At 43.1% G+C, this 21,597-nt stretch overlaps 1 protein-coding gene across 1 annotated transcript in view; it reads right to left on the bottom strand.

The window, feature by feature from the left end:
- The window catches only part of USP9X (ubiquitin specific peptidase 9 X-linked), a 437,788-nt gene that overhangs the window by 404,626 nt on the left and 11,565 nt on the right, over window positions 1-21,597 (bottom strand).

Raw genomic sequence — 21,597 nt, 5'->3', positions numbered from 1 at the left:
TACCCCAACCTGCAGCACGGTGGTGTCAGCATCACCACCCAAAAGGGGGAAGTTACACCTTATGTACTCCTCCCCTGCCACATTAGGCATGCAATTTTTTTATTTGGTGGGGGGGGGGTACCTAGGTTTTCATAAGTACCTGTTCCCACTCATATCGCCCAAGTTCTCCACGCCCCCTCCCTTCCTGCAGTCACAGATCCCAGTACACTGCCAGACCATTCAGAAGGTACAGGCAACTCAAGTATGCACAGTGGGCACCCGGCTGTGAAGCCACAAGCTGTCACATCCGGGTGCCCATAGTTGAGATGCCAGGGAGAGAAGAGGGAGAAAAGGGACAGCTCGGATCATGGGACAGGTGAAATGTTTATTAAAAGTCAGCAGCTACAGTTTTTCTAGCTGCTGACTTTTAAACACAAAATGACTGGAGCGCCTCTTTAAAATAAAAATACAGTAGTACACAGAAAAAACCTGAATCTGTTAGCAAGAACCCCAGGGAAAGGATTGTTCTTCCAGCAAGTCAAGTACCCCAAACCTAAAGCCAAAATAATAATTATTATTATTACAGTATTATTATCTGGACTCAACCAAGTAGAGGATTTCTGAATAAACTTGAAAAAGATGACTCATGATACCCATGCAACCTTAAAGAGCTGGTGCAGTTTTCCAGAAAGGAATAAACAAATATTACAGTGTTCAAATGAGTAACGTTGATAAGACTGATCCACGAAAACTTAGGGCTGAAAATACTGCCAAAAAGCATGTCTACTATATACGAACATGATGAAACAATAAGCAAAATTACATATGTTATGCAGTCGGTCACGATCAGCAGCACAGCAGTTTTTGTGCCCCCATCTGTTGCCCCAGGCTGCAGATCCATTATTTTTCCCCACTTGTTGTAATCCCCCACACTGGGACACAGACAACACTAAAAAGCCGACAGGAGTTCCAATCCTTTCTCACTTTTTACAATACCTCAAAAGCAGTTTTGACTTTAAGTAGAACTCAGAAAATAAAGTCCTGATAGCTATACAGGCGGTCCCCTAGTTACAAACAAACGACTTACAAACAACGAGAGACAAAAGGAAGCGAGAGGAAATCTACCCCTAGGAAGGGAACTTCACTCCTGTAAACGTTACGTGGGAAAAAGGTACCTCCACTGATGCTTTATCACCAATCCTTGTTTCCACAGCAACCCCAAGTTTTCAAAATCCAATTGTCATAGGGACAGAAAATGAGGTGAAATCTTCTGAACAGGAACACAGACAGCAAAACATACATTACATGCTGTCCAAAAAGCTTAAAAATCGTTTTTTTGGCTGGAGCTACACAAAAAAAAAAAAAAAAAAAAAAAAAATTATATGTACGTGTCCGACTTGTTTGTAACCCGGGGACTGCCGGTACTTGTAAAAGGCACTAGCCTGAAGTGATGTAAAACATTAACACACTGCTCTGCACATGCTCAGTTGCTTTCTATTTTAGGCACTGTGCCGAAAATCAGAGTGAGTAGAGGCCATTCTGCTGACAGCCTAAAGCCTTACTACTGCTCAGAGGCTCTGGGCTTCAGCTAAATGGCAGCCGCCAGGAAGAAGAAACAAGAACATTGCTGGAGGCGTTTACAGCACACACTGACTTAGTAGCATAATTTTTTATGTAGAATGTATGTTCCTTGCTAAAGAACTTTATTTTTTATTTTTTTATTATACAACGTTATGGGTAGAGTTCTGCTTTAGACCCCTTTCAGACTGCAAGCAGCATCTTTGGAGAGGTGAAGGAGTGGTACACCGCTCCTACCCATTGAAATGAATGAGCAGTGCCGTAGAACCACCTGCACCAGTGCTTTGTGGGTCCTTTTAACCCTTTTTCGGCCCAAAATCTCTGCAAAAACGACAAAAAAGCGCCGCTATATTTAGCTTTACCGCTGACACCCCAGTGTGAAAGCAACCTTGCCTCACCTTTGCACGCTCCCCACGCCCCTCCTGCAGGGCACGCACGGTGATAACAGTCACAGAGACTCGTGTGATATCACAGATCCGTATAAGGGGCTGGTCCCAGACCCTTACCACGTGATCAGCTGTCAGCAAATGACAGCTGATCATGTGTGTAAACAAAAGCTCGGTAATCGTTTTTTTTAAAAAAGCCAATCACCGGTTTATGTGCAAGGGACATCAGTCCCAAAGAGGAAGGAGGCACATCTGCCTCATCTGTGCCAATCAGTACCCCCTGCCAGTGCCCACCAGTGATGCCAATAAGTGCCACCCAACAGTGCTGCTTATCAGTGTAATCTACAGTGGGTGACTGCGATATTGTGTCAATCTCGCCGCTTTTATCGGCGAGATGGACACCCTGCGAGCCCCGTCGCAGGAGCCAGCGCCGAGCAGGCTTGCATCAGGAAAGGAAAAAATTATTTTTTTCCTTTACCAATGAGCGACAAGCATTGCTGAGATTGAGGCCAGGTTCACACTGGTCCGGGGGACCGACTTGGATCCCCGCCAATACCAGGCACCGTGTTTGGTATGAATCCTGAGGGAGAACTCCACGCCAAATTTTTAAGAAAAAAACGGTATGGGTTCCCCTCCAGGAGCATACCAGGCCCTTAGGTCTGGTATGGGTTTTAAGGGGGAACCCCCTACACCAAATAAAAAAGGTGTGGAGGTCCCCAAAATCCATACCAGACCCCTATCTGAGCACGCAGCCCGGCCGGTCAGGAAAGGGGGTGGGGACGAGCGAGCGCACCCCCCCCAAAACGTACTAGGCTGCATGCCCTCAACATGGGGGAGTGGGTTCTTTGGGGAAGGGGGGCACCCTGCAGCCCCACCACCCAAATGCACCTTGTCCCCATGTTGATGAGAACAACGGCCAGGGTTGTCGGGGTCTGTGGGTGGGCTTATCAGAATCCGGGAGCCCCCAGATCCCTGCCCCCCCACCCTATGTGAATGAGTATGGGGTAGATTGTACCCCTACCCATTCACCTAGAAACGTGTCAAAAATAAAACTAAAACTACACAGATTTTTAAAGTATTCTATTGGGCAGCTCCGGGGGTCTTCTTCCGACTCCTCCGCGCTCTCCGGCCTCTTCCGCTATCTTCTTCCAGCTCTTTTGCTAGCGGTGGCTCGGTCTTCTGCATCCTCCTCCTTCCTTTGTTAACATGATGCTCTCTCCCACTGTAATGCCATGTGCGAGACCACTTATATATGCATGGGGCGTGGCCACCAGGTGATGTCACACTGATCCCACCCCTTATGACGCCACAGTCCCAGCATGCCCGGGACTTGCCATCATAAGGGGCGGAGTCACCATGTGACATCACCCGGTGACCACGCCCCATGCCTATATAAGTGGTCGCGCACCTCGCACGCGGCATTACAGTGGGAGAGAGCGTCATGTCAACATCGGAAAAAGAGAGAAGGGCCCAGAAGACCAGGCCTCCGCCAGCAAAAGAGCTGGAAGAAGAAAATTGCGGAGGAGCCAGCATAAGAGCCGGAGAGCGCGAGTTGGAAAACCCCCCAAGTCGTTAGAAGACCCCCAGAGCTGCCCAATAAAATACTTAAAAAAAAAAAAATCTGTGTAGTGCGTTTTATTTTTGACTCGTTTCAAGGTGAACGGGTAGGGGTACAACGTACCCCCTACGCATTCACATAGGGTGGGGACCGGGATCTGGGGGCCCCCTTATTAAATGGTGCTCCCGGATTCCAATAAGCCCTCCGCTCGCAGACCCCAACAACCAACGGCCAGGGTTGTCGGGAAGAGGCCCTTGTCCTCAACATGGGGACAAGGTGCTTTGGGGTGCCCTTCCCCATGTTGAGGGCATGCGGCCTGGAACGGTTCGGGGGGGGGGGGGACGCTCGCTTGTCCCCACCCCCTTTCGTGACCGGCCGGGCTGCGTGCTCGTATAGGAGTCTGGTATGGATTTTGGGGGGGATCCCCATGCTGTTTTTCTGGCGTAGGGGGTTCCCCTTAAAATACATACCAGACCTATGGGCCTGGTATGTCCTTGGAGGAGGACCCATGCCGGCTCTATTAGAAAGGCGACATTGACATTTCTCGCGCTGGCTGCAATAGGAAAATTTCCCATTGACATTTTCCTATTGCAGCCAGCACGAGATGTACAGTGCCCTGTTCCCCCGAGAACCAGCGCGATGATAACGCTCTGGAAACACAATCTAGCAGTCAGGTACTGTACCAGTGCCCATCAGTGCAGCCTCGTCAGCGTACATCAATGCAGGAGAAAAATAACCTGTTTGCAAAATTTTATAACAAAATATAAAAAATAAAAATAAATATATAATATTCAGTCCATTTAAATTTTAACAAAAAAAAAAAAAAAAAAAACGCAGAGCCGATCAAATACCACCAAAAGAAAGTTCTATTTGTGGGGAAAAAACCCCATCCTCCACAAACCAGGGAACACAGTTAACCCGTTGATTGCCCCCTTTGTGTTAACCCCTTAGCTTCCAGTGTAATTTATACATTGATCAGTGCAATTATTTTTTATTTATTTATTTATTTATTTTTTTAAAGCACTGATCACTGCAATGTCACTAGTCCCCAAAAAGTGTCACTTGGGGTCAAATTTGTCCCCACTGCACCCAGTACCTGGGGCCAGCAATCTCCCACACTGACAGACACAAAAATATGCTGGACAGCCGCACTCCAAAAATTCACATTTCATACAAAAAAGACAGAGGTCCAAAGCATCAAAGTACACATTTCACACCAAAAGGTGCTAAAACGGCTATGATTAACCACTTCCCTAGCTGCCCATTGTCAAATGACGTCAACACAGATGGGATCTCTCATCCTGGGTGGGTGTCATTTGACGTCCTTGGCTTCCCTGGGGTATACGCGTTCCTGGCGCCTGCGATGTCCGCCTGGCACACCCGATCGCCTATTACAGAGCAGGACTGTGGATGTGTGTGTGTAAACACACAGATCCACGTCCTGTCAGGGGAAAGGAGACAGATCATGTCTTCACACCAAGTATGAACACCGATCACTCTCCTCCCCCTGCAGTTAGAGTGTCAGTGGTCCCGAAATAGTGTCCGATATGCCTGGCGTGATAAGACGTATATGCAGTTTCATTTTTCCACCGTAATTTAAATATCTTTGCAGATATCCCTTTTCAATTTGACATTAAAGAGGAACTAAATTGGAAGCTGCATCCAAAAAAAAAGGTCAGACAAAAGTCTAATCAACATTCCTTTAGATTGTTAGCTCCATGAGCAGAGCCCTCCTATTCCTTCTTTATTAAACCAAATTGTAATAGAACTGCCCCCTTTTATATTGTAAAGTGCTGCATAAACTGTTGACGCTACATAAATCATGTAGTATAACATTGCCTGTGACCTCTCTCTGCAGCTAATACTTATTCCATGCCTTTTTCTGCAAAGTGTCTGTTGGAGGTGACCATCTTGCTAAAGCCACTGCTTTGCCTCATGTCCAAGACACACACACACACACACACACACACAGTAGTAACAAATAACACAATTAGAAAGCATATGCCAACACCCAAATCCAGCAGCCAATCGCTAGGTCCAAACAATGTAATGTTCCCAAAAGTGACACCTCCACTCAACCTAGCATCCAATACCAGGAATTGCAATGCTGCCTGCAAAGGAGTAGCAGAAAAGTGCTGGCAAGTTGTGTTAAGGCATACATTGTCACTTTGCACAGAAATGGCAAATTACAGTGTCACCAACGATGGGTCACAAGGAACTTTACACAAATATTTCTAAACACCAGTATGCAGTACTTCAAAGCACTCAGATTTAATGGCTTGAGCAACAGGAAAAATATTAAAAATTAGACCTTGCACCAAAAATACCCATTTCCCACCATAACAAACATCTGCAAGATTTGGGTTAAGCCTCATTCTTAGGGATGTTGTCAGAGGAAAGAAAGCATAAACCCCTACAGTACCGAAGTCAGGGGAAAGGGAAGTAGATTACCTTTTTTCCTTACTTTTTTCCCCCAACATTTTAGCATGGGGGTGCGAGTTAAATTGACCTTACTTGTGCAGTCTTTGGCCTCTTTCAGACAAACGATCCGTTCAGGTCCGCCTGTCAGTTTTTTAGGCGTACATGAACGGATGCTCCATAGACCTCTATGGAGCGTCGGATGTCAGTGGTGACATGTCCGCTGACATCCGACCGACTCCGATTCGAAAGCGTGACGGAGGAAAAACCTACTTTTCCATCCGTCTGCGGATTGGATAGGCTGTACGTGGTCATCCGATCTCCCATAGGGGAGAGCGGCGCTGTGACAGAGTCGTCCCTGCACAGTGTGCAGAGACAGACCCATCATCTTCCTGCTCAGCAGGGATCGACGGAGCGATCCCCGCTGTGCAAGCAGATGTCCACGGGGCGGATCATCACGGGTCCTTCCCGTGTGAAAGAGGCCTTGGTTTTCCTTTTAAGATACCCATTTTTTTAGCTGGTAAAAAAAAAAAAAAAAAAAAAAAGAAAAAAAGCAAATAGATACTGTATGTCGACTGCCACTGCTGGCATCTATTTGGAAATGCTTGGTGCCTAGCTTTTACATTGATATGATATCTTTTAACACTTTGCACTACAGGAGTTGATTTACAAAAGTCAAACAGAATGGTCACTCATTCTTCCAGAGCTTATTGAATGAGGCGAAGCTCTGCTGATGTTTACGATCCACTCATGTGCAAGCAAAAATTGCATTTTTTTTTCTAACTTTCTTAGCACCTGAATGGGTATTCTTTATGACGTGAAGATTCACAACAATCACTAAGCTCTGAATGTGAGTGCAACTGCACAGCCTTTTTGCCAATCCCATTGACTTAGTACAAGGAAGCAAAAAGGGAGTTCTGATTTTGCAGTTACTTCACAGGTTGAATGCTTTTTTTAGGCCAGAGACAGACAAAACATATTTTTAGAGAGGCAGCCTCTGGATTTCACTTAGAACACGTTTTCCTTTGAAATAACCCTAAATTAACCCAACAGAAAAAACTCAAGGTCAACCATTAATGTGGAGTTCCACCCATTTAAAAAAGTCAGCAGCTACAAAAAAAATTTAAAAAAAAAAGTGTAGCTGCTGACTTTTACTAATCAGATATTCATCTGTCCCACAATGCGGGTGCAGGAAGCATCTTTCTTCTCCCCCTCCTCTCCGAGGCGTCAGCAGGGAGGGAGGAGGGAGAGGTGAACTTCTTTCCGGTGCCGCAGAGGCAGGGGAGGAAGTGGGAGTTGGGTGGCCATAAAAACAGGGTAACCGCAGCTCCCCCTCAGAAAAATGACATGCCAAATGTGGCATGTCAGGGGGTCTTCTGCACTTAAAGCGGAAGTTCCATGTTCGGGTGGAACTCTGCTTTAAGTGCGCAGTTAAAGAGCATATAGATCAATCAGCCATATAAAAATGACCACCGACAGGTAAAGTGAGAAACATTGATTTCCTTGCAATGGCATCTAAAGATAGGCGGGATATATTAGAAAGCAAGTTAACAGGTTGTAACTGAACTTGATGTTTCAAAAGCAGAAAAATAACAGACAAGTATAAGTATTTAAAAGAGAAGTATGGGAATTTTTTTTCCCTGTAATCATACTTGCCCAGTTGGATGCAGCATCGAACCGAAGCTGCATCTGTCCCCCGCCATCTCTGCACTGAGAAACAAGCAATCGAACATCGCTGATGGTTGGAATCTCGCAGAACCCCGAGTGGAGAGAATTTTTTTTCAAATTTTTGTTTTTTTTGGGGATTTAAACACACAAAATACGTTTTATTTTAATAAAATGCTATCTAAAGATAGTTTTCTATTTAAGATACATGAATAATTTAGTTTATTCAGCATAAAATGGAGTAGAAAGCTGTATATTCTGCAATATTTACATTTTTGGTAAACTCATTCAATGAAACCAAGTTCTGCAAGTTCATATAACATGCATTGCCATTGATGCATTTCACACAATTTCACAGTAACCGTGAGATAAAAGAAAGTTCAGCAACATTCCTTTATCCCATTGTTGCGCAAATCTATGTACACTGAAAACTGTATGATTTTATTGGTTCTGATATCGCTGTTTTACTAAGCTGACAGCTTATTATTCTAAATAGGATCTTTAATATTTGTAAACACAATGGTTTCCCAACTACCAGCAAGAATGAGTCCTTACATTTAAAGAGCGCCTGTCATTTCAGATCCATCATGCCAGCGCAGGTTAGCGGGCATCCACTCACCTGCCGCCACATCCCTCACCTTGTTGTGTCACTGCCCCATTACCAGCCTTCCAGATAAAGTGAATGGGACTGTCGGCGAGTCAACAGCGGATCAGAGAAGCTGTCACTGCAGGACAGAGATGACAGGTGCTCTTTAACCACTTCCTGACCGGCGCACGACAATGTATGTCGGCAGAATGGCACGGACAGGCAAATTGGCGTACAGGTATGTCCATTCGAAATTGCCGCCCTGCCATAGCTTGCGCGACGCAGAGCGCCAGTCGGGGCCCCCGTGAGTCCGGCGGACTCAATCGCCACGGGGACACCCGCGATCGCCTCACGGGGAGATGCCGTTTTAAACAGCATCTCCCCGTTCTGCCTAGCAACAAGTGACACTGATCTCTGCTCCCTGTGATTAGAGTAGAGATCAGTGTTCACTAACACACAGCCCAGCCCCCCACAGTTAGTAACACGCCCCTACGACACACTTAACCCCTACACTGCCACCCCCTGGTTAACCCCTTCACTGCCAGTGTCATTTACACAGGAATCAGTGTATTTCTATAGCACCGATTGCTGAATAATTGACAACGGTCCCAAAAATGTGTAAAAAATGTTCGATGTGTCCGCCATAATGTCACAGTCACAATAAAAATAAAAAATAAAACGCCGATGGCCGCCATTACTAGTAAAAAAACAAAAAATAAAAAAAAGATTGCGATTTTCTTTACCAATATATGAAAATATGAAGAATACGTATCGGCCTACATTGAGGAAAAAAAAGTTTTTTTTTATATATTTTTGGGGGATATTATAGCAAAAAATGAGTTTTTTTTTTCAAAATTGTCGCTCTTTTTTTGTTTATAGCGCAAAAAATTCAAAACCGCAGGATCAAATACCACCAAAAGAAAGCTCTATTTGTGGGGAAAAAAAGGACGTCAACTTTGTTTGGGAGCCACTTCGCACGACCGCACAATTGTCAGTTAAAGCGATGCAGTGCCGAATCGCAAAAAGTGGTCTGGTCTTAAAGTGCTGTTTCCGCAAAAAAAAAAAAAAAATTCCCCAAAAAAATTAAAATTTGAATTTTTTTGATTTTTTTTTTAACTCACCTCTAAATGCCTGTTGCTAGGGGGTCCCTCGTAGTCTGCCTCCTTCAGTGCCCGGGCACCCGACATCACATCCCCTTGGCGCAGTCAGTCATCTGGGACACCTGACAGGTCCCAGATGACTGCGCGGTGTATCACGGCGCCGCTCGAGCATGCGCAGTGGGTGCCAGGCTGTGAAGCCACAGCCGGGTGTTCACAGTAAAAATGCTGGCGCGGGCGAGCTGAGGGGGGGGGGGGGCTGGGGAGCTTTGTTCCCCTGCATCGCTGGACCCTGGGCCAGTTAAGTGTCCGATTATTAAGTCAGCAGCTGTAGTATTTGTAGCTGCTGACTTTTAAAAAAAAAAATTTTTTTTATTTTAATTTTTTTAAGGGGCACCCACTTTAAGTCAGCAAAATGGTCCAGTCTGAAAGTGGTTAAAAATGATGATTCATATCAACTATTTAAATCAAGCCTTCTAATTAGTGATTTAAATCGGCTTGATTTAAATAAAATCCACCCTGATCAGGAGTTCTTATGCTCTGCTCCGCCACGCTCACTGGAGCGCTGAGCTGTGGAAGGATGGGGAGCGGCGGTCTCAGCGGCTCGCCGAGAGGCTGAGTCAGCCATCAGTCCAGGCACCTGGCGGATCCAGACTTCCAGAGTCAGGCTGACACGGTGCCTAGACTGATCTGTGTGATGTTAGCAGAGAGCGGACTTTGGACCGCTCTCTGCTGAAAATGGGTCACACGAGTGGAAAACAAAAACTGTACTCCTGTGACCCATAAGGGAAACCCAGCCAAACGAGCTTTGGTTGGACTTCTCCTTTAAGCGGACCTTGCTTATTAACTGCAAGACAATTAAAAAGCCCACAAATAAGACATCAGACAAGAGAATGACTACTGGATACAATTTTCTACGCTTGGGGCTAGTTCACACCTAAAATCACACAGAACAAGGTGGTTTGAACCCACAAGTTTCCATACGGTACAGTTTTTGCAGCCTGTTCATTTGAAAGGGTTGTAAATCGCACCGGAATGCAGTAAAAAGTAGAGCATGCACTACTTTTTAAAAACTTGTGGCAGTAAGTGTTTGTGATTTGCATTTGGCATGCTATTAACAATACACCGGCACCCAGAGAGGATCAAAAGGCAGTGCATTTTGAGCACTGTGAAGGAAACACACATGGAACATGCATTTCTGGCACTGCGTTCTGGTGTGAACAGGCTCTTGAAACATTTACCCATGCATGGAGACACACAATGTTTACCGAACCCAGATTTTTATATTAAAAAATATAAACACACACACACAAGTTGTGGCATTGAAGCAGTTTACCAGGGTTATGGCTGGTTCTCCCATGAAAGCCTTCTGATCAGCTCATAAGCCGCTGGAATGCTTTCAGAAGTGGTGGGAGGGGACGTCCCATTTTAGCTGGCGTCTCTCGAGATTACAGTTTCCGCCAGCTCGCCCGAGAAATGATCCAACGGTGCGTCCAGGTGGTTCCAGTGGTGAGCAAAGACTAGATAGTCTTTGATCGGCTCTATGGCCTGGGAGGACTGGAATGATGACACTTCCGTTCCAGGCTGGAAGTAAACTTTTTTTTATTATTTATTTTTTAATGCTTTGCTTTAAAAAAAGGTAAAGAAGAGATTTGGGTCTTTTTGACTCCATATCTCTACATAAAGAGGACCAGTTATCCTCATTTCTATTACAAAGTTACAAGGGATGTTTGCCACAAATGCAGGTTATCGTCGTGAACGTTAGAGCAACAATTCTAGCCCAAGACCTCCTCTAACTCTAAACTGGTAACCTGTAAAAATTGTAAATTATCGCCTATGGAGATTTCTTTTTAGGTACCATAGATTGTCGCCACTCCACGAGTGTGCACAATTTTGAAGCGTGACATGTTAGGCATCTATTTACTTGGCACAACATCAGCTTTAAAAAGCAGGGTTTCACTGGTTTTTGAGTTTATTAAAATTCAGCAGCTACGAAAAGTATAGCTGCTGACTTTTAATAAACAGACACTCACCTGTCCCAAGGTCCAGCAATGTGGCTGCTCGAAATCTCCGTTCTCTCCCCCTCTTCACGGAGCCAACATTTTTAGTGTGGGTGTCCGGCTGTGACAGTTTGCGGCTTCACAGCTGGGCACGCACCATCAATGGTCAGGCAATGTTCTGGGACCTGTGCAAGAACATTGCCAAGAGGGGCTGCTTAGGTGGCCAGAAGATGGAAGGAAGAAGTGGGACAAGAAGTCCCACTCCAAACCAGGTAAAAAAGCCCCCCCCCCCCCCCAAAAAATAAAAATAAATGACATGCCAATTGTGGCATGCCAGGGGGCAAGGAGCACTGATAGAAAAAAAGCATGACAGGACCTCTTAACCACTTTCCACCCGGCCAATGCACATATACGGCCGGGTGGGAGCCGTCTACTTCTGATAGGACGTTCAGGAACGTCCTTCAGAAGGAGCGGGATCGCGCGTGCCCGCACATTGGCGCGATCCCGATGTGCTCGTGTCACCTGGACACGGCGCATCTCAGATCGGCAGGAGGGCTCTGCGATTGGCCCTCCTGATCACATGACGGCCGTGTCGAATCACGGCCGTCATGTGATGTAAACAGCCAGCCGGTTGCTAGGCAAACGGCTCCTCCTCTCCTCACACAGAAGTCATCGCTGAGGAGAGGAGAGCAGATCGCTGCAGCCGGCTGATGATCAGTGAGTACGAGCTGTTTTTTACAGCTTTTTACTCACTGATCATCAGTCTCGTGTAAACACACAACACAGTATAAACACAATGTCCCCACAACACACATGTCCCCAAATAATAAAAACACATGTCCTTAATAAAAACATGTCCCCCACATATGTCCCACTAAAATCACATGTCCCAATGATTATCTGCACACATATGTACTAGAGGCCGGCCGATATATCGGGCGATATTTGCCGTTTTTTAATTAATCGGCATCGGTAAAAGCAGATATAGAACTGCAGATATAGAACTGCAGCGGGACTTTGAAATTACTTCTGTAATAGAAGTCAGTGTAAGTTGCCATAGTAACGTCTTCCTCCTCTCTGGGCAGGCTGCCAAGAAAAGAACAGAAAGATACAATGTTTACACTTGAATGAATGAAGTCACCTCAGTGTGTAGATGTTCTCAGTTTAACCATTTAAAGACTAAATCTTTTCTGACACTTGTTGCTTACAAGTAAAAATCCTGTATTTTCTGCCAGAAAATCACTTAGATCCCCCAAAAATTATATATATTTTTTTAGCAGAGATCCTAGGGAATAAAATAGCGGTTGTTGTAATATTTTATATCACACGGCATTTGCACAGAGGTCTTTCAAATGCGATTTTTTGGGGAAAAAAAAATACACTATTTAAAAAATAAAAATAAAATAAAAAAACAGTAAAGTTAGCCCTTTTTTTTTTCGTCCAAAAGTTTTGACTACCTGTTTTTATTTAATATATAGTTTTTTTTTTTTTTTTTTATCTAAATCATACATACAAGTAAACTGATTGGAGGTTTGTTTGTTTAATAAATGTTTAAATGTAAGAAATTTTCTGTATCACTTATGAAGGCTGCTTTCACACTGGAGCGGGCAGACGTTGATGGTAAAACGCAAGTTTTAGCGGCTCTTTACCATCATTTTAGCGGTGCTATTTGGCTGCTAGTGGGGCACATATAACCCAGTTAGCGGCCAAGGAAGAGGTTAAATGCGCCCATGAAGCACCGCTGCCAAATCGCATTGCATGCGCTTCGGCAGTGGTGCCCATTCATATCAATGGGCAGGAGTGGTGGAGGAGCGGTATACACCACTCCAAACGTGCTGCTTGCAGGACTTTTTTTTAAGATCCTGCCAGCGCATCGCCTCAGTGTGAAAGCACTGTCTTTCACACAGACTGCAGGGGAGCCATTTTGCAGGCACTTTACAGGCGCTATTTTTAGCCCAAAAGCGCCTGAAAAACACCCCAGTGGGAAAGGTGTGTTAGATCAAGGGGGGATTAAAAAAAAAAAAAAAAAAAAAAAAAAAAAAAAAAAAAAAAAAAAAAAAAAAAAAAAAAAAAAAATCGGCATCATATATCGGCTATCGGCCGCCATGATTTCTAAATATCGTCATCGGCCAGAGAAAAACCCATATCGGTCGACCTCTAATATGTACATGATCATTTGCGTACATATGTCCGTGATCACACAAACCAATTATTATACACTTAACGGAATTTTTTTTACCAATAACATGTAGCAGAATACATTTTGGCTTAAATGACAAAATTTGATTTTATTGGATTTCTTTTAAAATAGAAAATTGTTTTTTTTCCAAATTTCTGCTTTTTTTGCGCTTATATCGCAAAAAATAAAAAACGAAGTCGTGAATAAATAACACCAAAATAAAGCTCTATTTGTGCGAACAAAATGATAAAAATGTCATTTGGGTACAGGGTAGCATGACCGCGCAATTGTCACTGAAAGCGATAGAGCGATGAAAGCTGAAAATTGGGCTGGGAAGGAAGGGGGCTAAAGTGCCCTGTATTGAAGTGGTTAAATATGAGATGTGGGGTCAAAAAGACCTCAAATAATTTTAAAATGCAATAGAAAAAAAATTTAAATTTAAAAAAAATAAATAAAATGCCCCTTTAAGAGCTATGGGAGCAAGTGAAGTTATGACGTCGCTTCCGCCCTGCAGTGTCATGGAGAAGGGTGGGGGCCATCTTCCCCTCACTCGTCTCCATGTCAGCCCATGGGACAGACACGATTGCCTCTGCCCCCAACGGCTCTGGTAAGCGGCGGAGGGCACTGGATTGTGGCGGGGAGGGGGGTGGCCCTCTTCTGCCATAGATGAAAGTGATCTTGCAGTGAATCCACTGCAGAGACCACTTTTATCTTGTACCGGCCCGCCGGCCGAACACAGGGATACTGGGGTTATGGCAGCTAGCTGCTGCCATAACAACAATATCCATCCCCAAAGTAGGGACGTACATCGGTGTGCGGCGGTCTGGAAGTGGTTAAGAGCTGTGGGCAGTGTAAAAGAATTATGTGAGTGCTGATCGGCACGCCTACAGTTCATGCAAACTACAAGTACATCTGCTGCAGTGGATGATGGAAACCGTGAATGAATGATGTGATTGGGTGGATACGCACTACTATAAAAAAAATTAAAATAAATAAAAACACGGGTGCCGAGAGAGAAGCCCCTGCCCACTGTCACAGGGAGAGGAGGGGATCTGAGGAAGATCCCCTCCACATGTTCCAAAGATAAACGTATCCTTTAAGCATAAACATATACAGAGACCAGAAAATAATATTTTTTTACCATACGTTTAAAGCAGAACTAAATCCATCAACTTAAAGCAGAGCTAAATTCACCTTGAATCCAGCGGTACGCCAACCCCGGAGATCACCGTCAGCCGATCACATCTTTGGGTGACTGGCTTCTGGGTGGCGAGCGACGGCAGCTGTCATTTGCCAGCCGTGAAAAAACATCACCCCCGCGCATGCACACGAGTTGCGACTTTGCCTAGTTTGTTCATGTGTGGACAGGCAGTTAAGATGCTTTAAATACATAAGAGACAAAGCATGCCTCTTCTGCATTAAAAATTCTGCCTGAACCCTTTTACACCGATGTGCTCAAAACCTGCCCATAAAACGTTGGCCGTTTCTGCAGCGCTTTATTTAGCTCACGTGACAATACTACTGCTACTATTCCTCCCCCTATGTACTACTATAGGATGAGTAAATTATTATCATACTACATTAATATGAAGGGGGGGGGGGGAAAAAAAAAAAAAAGAAGAATACAAAATATTCTGAGTTGTAGTAGTGGTAGTAGTATACGGAAGTATCAGATCTATACTACTACCACCACACTACATAAATAAGAATTAACTTTTTTTTTTTTTTAATGGAAGTGGAAGTTTAGCCTAAAACTAAAATCTCTAAAATCGACTTGCATCCACAATCTAAGACTAACCTATCTAGCACTGTAAAGCACAAATTGCTATACATACCTTTTCTGAAGCCGGTCTCCATCAGCGGATGCTGTGTGCAGGAGACAGCCAAGAAAGGCTGGGAAATGCCTGGGAAGTGATGTCAATTGAGTTACTATTGGGCTTTCATTGTTGGCTGCCTCTCCTGCACAATCCCACACAGAGAAGCTACCGCTGACATTTCAGCGTGGGACCAAAGCGGCTTCAGAAAATTAGATTTTTGCTTTACATGGCTAGTACCCCGTTTCCCTGAAAATAAGACCTAGTGTGATTGTTGGTGATGGCTGCAATATAAGCCCTAACCTGTTTCCCTGAAAATAAGCCCTACCCTGCAATTACCTGCAATTAAGACCTACAAGGACTTTAACTAGGGCTTATTTGGGGGGTAGGGCTCATATTGCAGCCATTGCCGACAATCATGCTAGGTCTTATTTTTGGGGAAACAGGGTAGGTTTGATTGTGGCTGCCAGTAGATAAAATAAAATAAAAGTTTGTTTTAGGCTAAACTTCTACTTCAAAAAAATATTCATACTATAGAGCAGTAGCTGTTAGCAATATTAAACGCATACATACATACACGCACAGTGGGTAAACTAAGTACTGAACACAAACATTTTTCTAGGTATTGACATGAAAAGCCGATAACTCATTCAATCCATGCAAAGAAACCAAAACAAATACTAGAGCTGCGCGATTAAATCGGAGAATCATTATCGCAATTCTCTGCCCGCCACAACAGCAACTCCGGATTTGAGCGATTCTATGATTCTGACCAAAGCGCACGCCTATTTCGGAGCAGAGGGGAAGCCGTCGGAGCCAGCGCGAAATGTCTGACATCAGCAAAGAAGAATGTGATGTCAGCGGGCGCTTCCTCTTCCTGTGTGCGATGTCAACGGGAAAGATGGCAGAGAGCAGGAGCAAGCCGTACTGGAATTAGCAGGTACAATTGTTTCAAAGAAAATAAATAATGCACTCAACCACCATGGCCTATATGCACACTCACCATGCAAGGCTCCATTGTTGAAGCTCGTTTAAAGTCTGCTGCACAACATTAAGGCTTGATTAACACTAATGCGTTTTTTGATGCATTTTGCAGAAATGCAGGGAAATTTTTTAACATGGGTTCCTATGGAACATCAATGCATTTTTGTGCCTCTGTGTTTTTGGAAAGGGTCGGGGACTTTTTTTATGCAAAATGCAGCATTTTGCAAGTAATAGAAATTAATGGACCCACATCAAAAAACGCAAGTACTGCGTTTTTACCGCGATTCGAGTTTTTTGCTTTTTTTTCCCCACTGTATATAGCTGGTTGCTAAGCAACCAGTGTTAGAAAAAAAAAATTTGGCAAAAACGCGTGTCCAAAAAACGCAGCAAGCACCGCAAAAAGCACTGCAAAAACGCTCAAAAGCAACATGCATAGATGTGAATCGAGTCTAAGACCCTTTCACACTGGGGCTTTTTGCAGGCGCTACAGCGCTAAAAATAGTGCCTGCAAAGCGCGCTGAAAGAACCGCTCTGTGTCCAATGTGAAAACCGAGGGCTTTCACACTGGAGGGGTACGCTGCCAGGACGCTCAAAAAAAAAAGTCCCGCTAGCAGTATCTTTGGAGTGGTGAGTATACCGCTCCTGTCCATTGAAATCAATGGGCAGTGCGGCTATACCGCTGACAAAGCGCTGCTGCAGCAGTGCTTTGCGGGTGGTTTCAACCCTTTGTCGGCCACTAGCAGGGAGGTAAAAGGGCCCTGCTAGCAGCCAAATAGCGCAGTGAAATTGACAGTAAAGTGCCACTAAAAAATCAATAAAATATATATTTAAAAAAATAAACACTATGGAAAGAACTAAAGATCAGAGTTCATAGAAGAGGCCCACGGAACCTTGGAACCGATATAAAGACAGTGTAAAAGAACGGGCCATAATCACACCTGAGCAATGCACATAACTAGTTTCTTCATACAGGAGGCATTTTGAAGCTGTCATTACCAACAAAGGATTTTGTACGAAGTATAAAATACATTTCAGGCAGCATGATCAATACATAATTCCCTGCGTCATTAAATTTTTTTTTTTAACTCAACTTAATTTCTGAACTTATTTGTTTTGGTGTCTTTGTATGTACGGATTGCATGGGTTGTTACCAGAAGAAGAAAGAACAGGTGCGCCACACATTAATTTTGGCTATTCAGTTAATTTTTGCACCTTTTTCATGGGTTGGATGATAATAATGGGCTGATGGCGCTACCTCACTCAGTCAGAGACCCAAAGGTGTAAAGGTAGATAAATATATTAGACCCTGAGCTATACCCACAACCACATGTAGCATCCCAGACAATATTCAAATTATTTTTGTGGTATTAATTTTGGTGATCTCAAAAACATATATTGATATACTACACAGCCGACTATCTCTCAATGGTGTACAAAAACCCCTATTCGGGGGAGAAGTTACACTTATAATCGCACTGTATTTGTGCAATTCCTGTGCAGTTGCTATACCTGTGCGCAATTTGTATTACCGCTATAGTACCCTATAGGTGAAAAAATATATTATATTACAGTGAAAACCACCAAGACCATGAAAAATGCAAAGCAAAAGAAATAAAATCAAAATCAAAAAGTTGAAAAAGTCAAACGCCAGAAAAAATATAATAAAAAAGGTAAATAGATAAGTGTGCGGAGTGGTTCTCAACACCCCTTTTGCAAATGTGAAAGAAGAAAAAACCTAAAAAAAGTATAAATAGTATCCAAAAAATCAATAGGTTTATGTGTCTATCTATATAAAGTCCACAAAGAGTCTCTTATCAAGTGCTTTCAACCATGCGATTATTCTTTTTCAAATAACAGGAAGGTGACTTTTGTGATTAAGCCTGCTTATTGGTGACTTCCGTGCTCGTTCCCCCTCAAGGGTCCCCACTCACCGAATCCACGCACCCCCTAGGGGGTATATTGCCCGTAATCTGTGCTCCACTGGGTTGAGGATTCTTCTGATTGTCTCTGTCTTCAGTTTCCCCAAGGTTTATTGGAAACGATGAAAGAAGGAGGCTTTATTATCCGCCAATAGGTCCTCAAGAGAGAAAAAATCTATTCATGGTGTAGTATTCTCAATGACTGACCACTTGAGAAAAAAAGGGGGGGGGGGGGGGGGGGGGACGGGCTGCAAAAAAGGGTTCTTCAAAAACAGGATTTTTACAAAGAATATGGCTTCTGCAATATTTTATATACCTTCTAAATATGTATATAGCAGAGGGCTGATGATCATTCAAAAAATATGCTTTATTACAAAAATATTTTATAATTACAAAAAAAAGGTAGGAATAAAGAGTTTTTGCATATACTAAAACATTACAGTGCTCGGTGCAAAAGACCACTTTTTTACAGATGTCCCTTTAAGCCACGACGTGCGGTCTGCAGCAATTGCACTGTACGCCTGTATATTCAATGTATATGCATATACCAATACTACATCTCAGAAAAAACACAAAAATAAAAATAGGAATAAAAGTAAAATTAGTTGTAAAAAATAAATAAAAAAACCCGGAACAGCAAACAAAAAATTTTTTAAAAAATAAAAAATAAAAATATATCTAAAAACAAAAGTCCTTCTATTAATGCAAACCAGCGCTGTACTCAAATGTATGGGGCCTAAGTAGCCAATTCTCTAGCGGGTCCCGTTTTATTTGGGGACTATAGGCTTCCCATGCACTGGATGCAGATCTACTTATCTCAATAAAGGAGTTTTCCTCCTATAGACCGAAGTTTGAAGGAAAATTGTTTGGCACCAGCCCGGTTCGCCCATCAACAGGAGTAGTCTCCTATTAGAACGGCGTGCGTTCCAACTGCGCTCCACCGGGTCAGGCGCACCGGAAATGACGTGGTGTACGTAATAACGCTGGACGCGTTTCGTCATAGACGTCCTCAGCAGCGATATCACGTACACCCATAACCACGTATTTTAAGGTGCCTGCACCGCCCATTCCCAGCCTTCAGCCAATCGCTGAGCTGGGCGGATCTACCGATTTGTTTACTTATTGCGTTCCACAGTAACTCTTACGAGCTAATTTTTTATACTGATACTGCCAATGTATATGTGCTAGAAGAATACTTTCTATCATAATGAGAGGTCGTATCTCAATCCCCCTTACTTAATACATAATGCTCTTAAAGGAAACCAAATTTTCACAGAAATAAGAGGGGAAAATTATTTTTTAACAGAAATAAAAGGGGAAAATGTTTCTTAGTGGGAACTTCAATACACCCACCTAGGTCATTAATTTTATTTCCCTTATATTTATCTTTATTTTTTATTTTATATCCTTTATTCTTTATTTCAGAGAAAGGGGGTTTTTATGAACTATTTGGTTACCAGATAGGTTCTACATTATCCTCTGAGTTATTTATACACATAGAACTTCTATTAACTATTTTTATATACCAGATATTACCTTGTAAAACTGATGTTGGTCAGAGAGTTTTTTAAAAAAAATTTTTAAATTTTTATATATGAACCTCCTATCAGTATTCAGGAAGTTCTTCCTACTTTTATAACTAAATTTCTCAGATAGAATCCCATAGGCCTCAAATGGGGAATTTGGATTATTTACTTCTTCTCATTGATAGGTTCATGTTCATGACCTGATTATTCCCACATTATTAGATTAGAGATTCATCCTTATCAGTTCCCCTACACCTACCCCATGGAGTTTCATATGTATATGCATAGGGGGGGACTTTAGGACTTCTCTAGCAGTCAGTAAGCCCTGGACAAAGGTATGTCCCTCCTTACTGTCTATGGATTTGCTATAAAGCAGTTGAGGTCTATGTCGATATTTAGCCCTTTCGGGGCCAAGGTGTTCAATCTGTATATCCAGCTGGTTTCGTTCTGAGATATAAGGGTGGTCATATTGCCCCCTCTCCAATTTTGTTTTATACAGTCGATACCATAAAATACCATTTTAGAAGGATCTCTATGGTGGAAAAGATCAAAATGTCTAGATACATTATGATTAGGGAACCCCTTCTTGATGTTATTAACATGTTCCCTGATCCTAATGTACAGTGGTCTAGTGGTTCTGCCCACATATTGTAAATTGCATGGACATTCCAGCACATAAGTCACGTGTGTGCTCCGACATGTAATGAGTTCTCTGATTTTGTATTCTGTGTGGTCTGTTTTAGATCTGAATGTTTTCCTCCTTCGAGGTTGGGGTTTGCTAGCCCTACAGGCCAAGCATTTGTTACATTTATAGAACCCTTTCAATTCTTCCAGAAAGGTACTATTCTTAGGGCCATCGACTACATTGTGTGCTAGCATATTACGTAGTGTCGGCGCTCTCCTATAGATAAATTTTGGTTTCTTTGGGAGGATGGTTGACAATACTTTATCTTCTTGAAGGATGGGCCAATATTTTTTTATTATTTTCTCTATTTCATAATATTGTACATTGTATCCGGTGATAAACGCTAGGTCAAATTTTTGTTTTTCTTTGATGGTTCTTCTTATCAGAGTATTTCTATCAGTGTTCCCAACTTCAGTTTTTATTTTAACCAACGACTCATACTTATATCCTTTTTCAACAAATTGTGCGACCAATTTGTCTGCTTGGGAAGAGAAATCCTCAATAGAATTACAATTCCTCCTGATTCTTAAAAGCTGTCCTTTTGGTATATTTGCTTTCCATTTAGGATGATGACAGCTTGAAGTAGGGATGTAGCTGTTTCTGTCCGTTTCTTTGAAGAAGGTTTTTGTGTGAAGAACATCATTCTTCTTGAAGATTTCTAGATCAAGGAATTCTATCTTTTGTTTGTCACATTTCCCACTAAATGTGAGTCCATACTTGTTGTTATCCAGATTAGATAGAAATCTTTCAAATTCTTCTGGGGTTCCGTCCCACAAGATCACTAGATCGTCAATGTACCGTCGAAAAAACTTTAGCTGGGGTATTTTCCTTGAGTAAATATACTCCTCCTCCCACAGATTCATCAACAGGTTGGCGACACTTGGTGCATACCGTGCACCCATAGCCACTCCTGTGGTCTGTACATAATAATGATGTCCGTACCAGAAATAGTTACAGGCCATGGCCATCTCAAGGCCCTCTAGGATGTATTGCACTTGTTCTTGTTTCATGTTAGTGTGTTTGTGTAGTGCTCTTTCTACTCCTATTAGACCGTCCTTCTGCACAATGCTTGTATACAGCGAGTTTACATCTATAGTAGCTAGTAAATATTGGTCTGTGCCTTGGATGTTGTTCAAAAGCTCTATAAGTTGGGCACTATCCCTGAGATAGGACTTGCCCTTCAGTACCAACGGCTTCAGGAAGATGTCTAGGTATTCCCCCAA

Source organism: Lithobates pipiens, unplaced genomic scaffold, assembly GCF_037356315.1.
Source record: "Lithobates pipiens isolate NorthernLeopardFrog02 unplaced genomic scaffold, aLitPip1_a1.2 Scaffold_16, whole genome shotgun sequence".
Classification (NCBI taxonomy): Eukaryota; Metazoa; Chordata; class Amphibia; order Anura; family Ranidae; genus Lithobates; species Lithobates pipiens.
The sequence above is the reverse complement of the archived record's forward strand: the minus strand, read 5'-3'. Positions and strand labels throughout refer to the sequence as shown.